Genomic DNA, 5,000 nt, shown 5'->3' with positions numbered 1-5,000 from the left:
ATCATTCAGCCCTACTCTGTGCCACGTCTCCAACCATCAATCAGACATGTGTATGGAGCTGTTTCCACGGTGACAGTATCACAGTGTTTAGTTGCACAGCAGCATCTCAGATGTCTGATCCCACTTCTCTGAACAGGCATAAAGAAGCTAATGTGAAAATCAGCTTCATTATCTGGGCTCGATCTTTTCCATTTCCTTCTCAGTGCATCAAGTCAATGGCTTTCCACTGCCAAGCAGACCGTACAGGCTGTTTTGGAATACATGATTCATATGCTAAATCGGCTTCGCCCCCATACACCATTGAGCATGTTTAGATACACCCTAATAATAACCTAGTCACTTAATAATCACATTATGGCAATGATGTGTTTGGTGTTATTATTACACCATGCACTCGATAATGGGGAAAACCTCCGATGACATGATTCAGTCATAGTTGTATTTCTCTCCTTAAGGAAGAGATGTAAACATCAAATGTAGTGCTGGGTGTTTTGAATTTTGAACATGTCGCTGCACAAAGCTTATTTAGCCTTGGCCAGGTTTCTGTGTCTCATTACTTTGATAATGTGATAACGGACTCTATCTGATTAAGAAATCACACCAATTGGGGAATTACCCTTAGTCAGACTATGATCGGTTCATTTCGTGTGCATGTAAACCTGCTACATGTAAATGTTACTTCAGAGGTGTGAACTCTTTCAAACAATCTCCGTTCCAGGTTCTGTTCTACGTCAACTTGACATCACAAGTGACATCACTGATGACATCATCGCAATCGTGACACACACCGCCGCCACAGACACCACTTAGCCAATTTTAACTAAAGAAAGAAGGTTGAGGGAATGTTGATCCAACAGATAGGCCCAGTAGCTGATCATGTGATTTCCCTTGTGTTTGGCACTATTACAACACCATGTGGTTTACCCTCTATCAAGCTAAAATGCCTATATTTTATTAAGGCAGGAGCGCCTCTTATGTCCAAAACATTCAGTTTTCAGTTCACACTGTGTGTGTGTGTGTGTGTGTGTGTGTGTGTGTGTGTGTGTGTGTGTGTGTGTGTGTGTGTGTGTGTGTGTGTGTGTGTGTGTGTGTGTGTGTGTGTGTGTGTGTGTGTGTGTGTGTTGTGAAGGGAGATGGATATTGCAGCAGGGAGATGCATTAGCTAAATGACTTAAGCTCTGTGGGAATCTCATTAGAAAGACGAGAGGGGTGGAGCAAGTGAAGAGAGAGAGAGAGAGAGAGAGAGAGAGAGAGAGAGAGAGAGAGAGAGAGAGAGAGAGAGAGAGAGAGAGAGAACAGAGCCTGATGGAGAGAGAAATAACTGCTCCTCCTCCTTCCACTCTTATTGGGAGTTTTATGAATGAATGACTCACTGGAAAATGGTCTCCATTTTGATCTCACATACATGTAGGTCCAAAGCATAATATACTGTGTAATATGAATTATGAATCCATTTTTGTATGAATGTATGTGTTCTGTATCGAAGAGAGGTAGAGAGCAAGGTGTGTGTGTGTGTGTGTGTGTGTGTGTGTGTGTGTGTGTGTGTGTGTGTGTGTGTGTGTGTGTGTGTGTGTGTGTGTGTGTGTGTGTGTGTGTGTGTGTGTGTGTGCGTGCGACAGAGAGAAATGTCCTTGTCCCGGGGTTAACTAAGATGTTCATCCTGTCAGTGTGTCTGGTCTAAAAGAGATATATAAGCACTTAGCTGATGAAGCAGCCAAGCTTTATTGCAGGACATGAGCCAACTGTCTGTCTGCATGTCTGTCTGTCTGTCTGTCTGTCTGTCTGTCTGGCTGGCTGTAGTCTGTCTGTCTCACTTTCTCACTCACACACCTCTTTCCTCCTCTCTCCTCTCTCCTCTCTCCTCTCTCCTCTCATCCTCTCTCCTCTCTCCTCTCCTTCTCCTCTCACTCTCCTCTCTCTCCTCTCTCCTCCTCCTCCTCACTCTCCTCTCTCCTCTCCTCTCTCCTCCCTCCTCTCTCCTCTCCTCTCTCCTCCTCCTCTCTTCTCCTCTCCTCTCTTCTCCTCTCCTCTCTCCTCTCTCCTCTCTCTCTCTCTCCCTCTCCCTCCCTCCTCTCTCCTCTCTCCTCTCTTCTCCTCTCCTCTCTTCTCCTCCCCTCTCTCCTCTCTCCTCTCTCTCTCTCTCCTCTCCTCTCCTCTCTCTCTCTCTCCTCTCCTCTCTCCTCTCCTCTCTCCTCTCCTGTCCTATTTGGCAGCTTGTGTCTTACCGTCACATCCACTGTTCACTGTTCAAATGACTAGAGCCGACCCGGCGACCCAGATATCCCCATATATCAGTACTGATATGGCCTCATTTGGCCGTCAAACATCATATCTGTATTGGCTAAAATGTTCATTTCTATAATCCATTGACAATGTTTAATCATGTTAAATATTATTTTAATAAAGTCATTTGTTTAAGAAAGCAGCCTTACTGTTACTTTACCTTTGCATAGTCATATCGGTGCAAAATCTGTGCACAAGAACACATAGAAGAAGCTCTCCGCCATATTGGTTATCGGTGATTCCCCCCCTCTAAAATCTGTTATCGTTATCAGTCACAAAAATCCATATCGGTCAGGCTCTACAATTAAAATTACCCAGGCGTGCGTGCGTGCGTGTGTGTGTGCGTGCGTGTGTGTGCGTGTGTGTGTGTGTGTATGTGTGCGTGCGTGTGCGTTCGTGCGTGTGTGTGTTAAATAATCCTCTTCTGAAAGGAGCTGGCTTCAGTCTCTGGCAGGCAGGTGGGAGGGGTCAGCAGGTTGACCTGGGAGGGGTCAGCAGGTTGACCTGGGAGGGTCAGCAGGTTGACCTGGGAGGAGTCAGCAGGTTGACCTGGGAGGAGTCAGCAGGTTGACCTGGTAGCCTACTGATCTTCTAAGCTCCTCACACACCTTGTTGAACAGTAGAACCATATCAGATGTGCAGTGTGGTGTCTACAGTCAATGGCCCATCCACACTTATTGGTAGCACCAATAGTTCATTTCTCCTGTGTGTATTGTTTGTGGTATAGTTTATCTTTGTGTATTGTAACGCAAAACATCAGTGTCTCTCAACTGACGAGCTATCAGATCATCACCACTTAAAGAAGAATTCAGTTGTTTTTTTACAACCTGGACCTTATTTTCAGCTTAGTTTATGTGATCCTACTGTTCTCACCCAGAACAGAACTTTCTGAAAAGGACTGTATAAAGACGTAAAGTTTACGTGCTCCCGAGGACATAGGGCCGTGTGTAATGCGTGTATTTACATCCTGTAAAAAAACGTATTTTCTGACACGCTCCTCAGTTTGTAATCCTGATGTATTCCAGCTCAAAATAAATACGGGCGGCCATTGAATTCATATGCATCGTCCATATTCTCAAAATCAGATCAATATCAGCGGTGTTTACCATGCTACAGACTGCCATGCTACAGACTGCCATGCTACAGACTGCCATGCTACAGACTGATCGACCGCTCTGAGCTCTCAACTCACCCTGTTGTCAGACACATCCGGGGCCAGTGGCAACTGTGCATGTGTCGAGGAAACATGGTGCTAGTCTACGGCTCTCCCCAGATCGGCAGAGGGTGGAGCAGCAGGGGGAAATTGGCCAAGTACAATTGGGGAGAAAATGGGGGGGGAATCAGAAAGAAAAAAAAGGAGAGTTTATGTATATCCACCTTATTTCTAGCAGCCATGATGCCTATGCGTTTTTCTTCCGGTGTGATCCTCCCAGCCTTGTTGCTGACAGCTTGACACCCGTCTGGGCGAACGGAGCAAATCACTACTCAGGTTCAGTTTGGCAGAAATCTCGTCGATAAATATCCCTTTAAGAGCGCAGTGCGCAGCCTACTGTGGCTAATGTTAGCGGCTAGCTAGCTATGTTACATGGCAGTAAAACGCCACTAAATGACCAAATTGATTTAACTTTTAACCATTTCGAGTAACACTGTTTCCATACGGACCCCCAGCGTTGGTTAGTTGTTTATAACGTGACTATATTTATAACTTTTATAACGTCCTCCAGTTTCCGGTTTATAATTCGGGTCTGCAGCTAGGGATGTTCATTTTGAAAAATTTCCATAATCGAAATCGGGGAAAATTAACGATCAATTATCGATTATCGATCATATTAATAATAATATTTTTTTAATATATATATATATATTTTTTTTTACAAAATGAATGCCCTATGGCAGAAAATACGAAAGACAACGTGTTCTCCTCAATGAACTCTTTATTTCAATGTGTCTCCTCTCCAACACTCTGCTGTCCCCGGCGCATGCCGGTGTGAATTCCCCATGTTTAAAACAGTTTTGTTGGCACAAAGGCCCGTGCCCAGCCAGAAAACTAGAGACTATATGAAGCTCCACCTCACGTTAGTTGGCTATGCAATGGAGTGGGGCGAGGAGGAACGAATTCCACCCAAACCTAGTCCACAAAAAAAAAAAGAAAAAAAAAAGATTAATAATAACAAAATCGATAAAAATTCCACATGATCGATTCCATTCCTTAACGATCAATTATCGATTTTCGATAACTGATGAACATCCCTAAGCCAGAGTATAACAAAGGAAATGGCAAGCTGCAACAATAAAGGTCCTTACACACCGGGCACGTATTTTTCGTGCGATTAATTCGCACGTCAATAATATTTTCCGAACCTATATCAGTCAATGCAACCGTGCATACCAACGGCGAAGTTTCGCCCAGCGTTATTGCGGTGTTTTATTTTTTCGAACCACGTTCGATTTTTCAGAAATTCGCTTCCGACGTGTACACATCTGTGGCTGTGATTGACAGGTGGGTCAAAACTCGCATCGCAATTTCGTACCGTATATTCGCATCGCTCCCGATGTGTAAGGACCTTTAGTCACGTTAAACCGGACCTTGTACCCACAATTATTTGTAGAGTGGGGCATTCAAAAATAAGGTGGATAGAGCTCTCTCTCTCCCTCCCGCTTCTGTCTCCTTCCCTCTCCTTCCCTGTGTGTCTCTCTCTCTCTCTCTCTCTCTCTCT

The 5,000-nt window shown here is 44.6% G+C and overlaps 1 protein-coding gene across 1 annotated transcript in view; it reads left to right on the top strand.

Moving 5' to 3' along the window:
* Positions 1-5,000, top strand: part of aacs (acetoacetyl-CoA synthetase) — a gene marked incomplete at both ends in the record, with an annotated part of 64,097 nt that overhangs the window by 11,912 nt on the left and 47,185 nt on the right.

Source organism: Poromitra crassiceps (assembly GCF_964638095.1).
Source record: "Poromitra crassiceps genome assembly, chromosome: 10".
In the NCBI taxonomy this organism is placed as follows: domain Eukaryota; kingdom Metazoa; phylum Chordata; class Actinopteri; order Beryciformes; family Melamphaidae; genus Poromitra; species Poromitra crassiceps.
The sequence above is the reverse complement of the archived record's forward strand: the minus strand, read 5'-3'. Positions and strand labels throughout refer to the sequence as shown.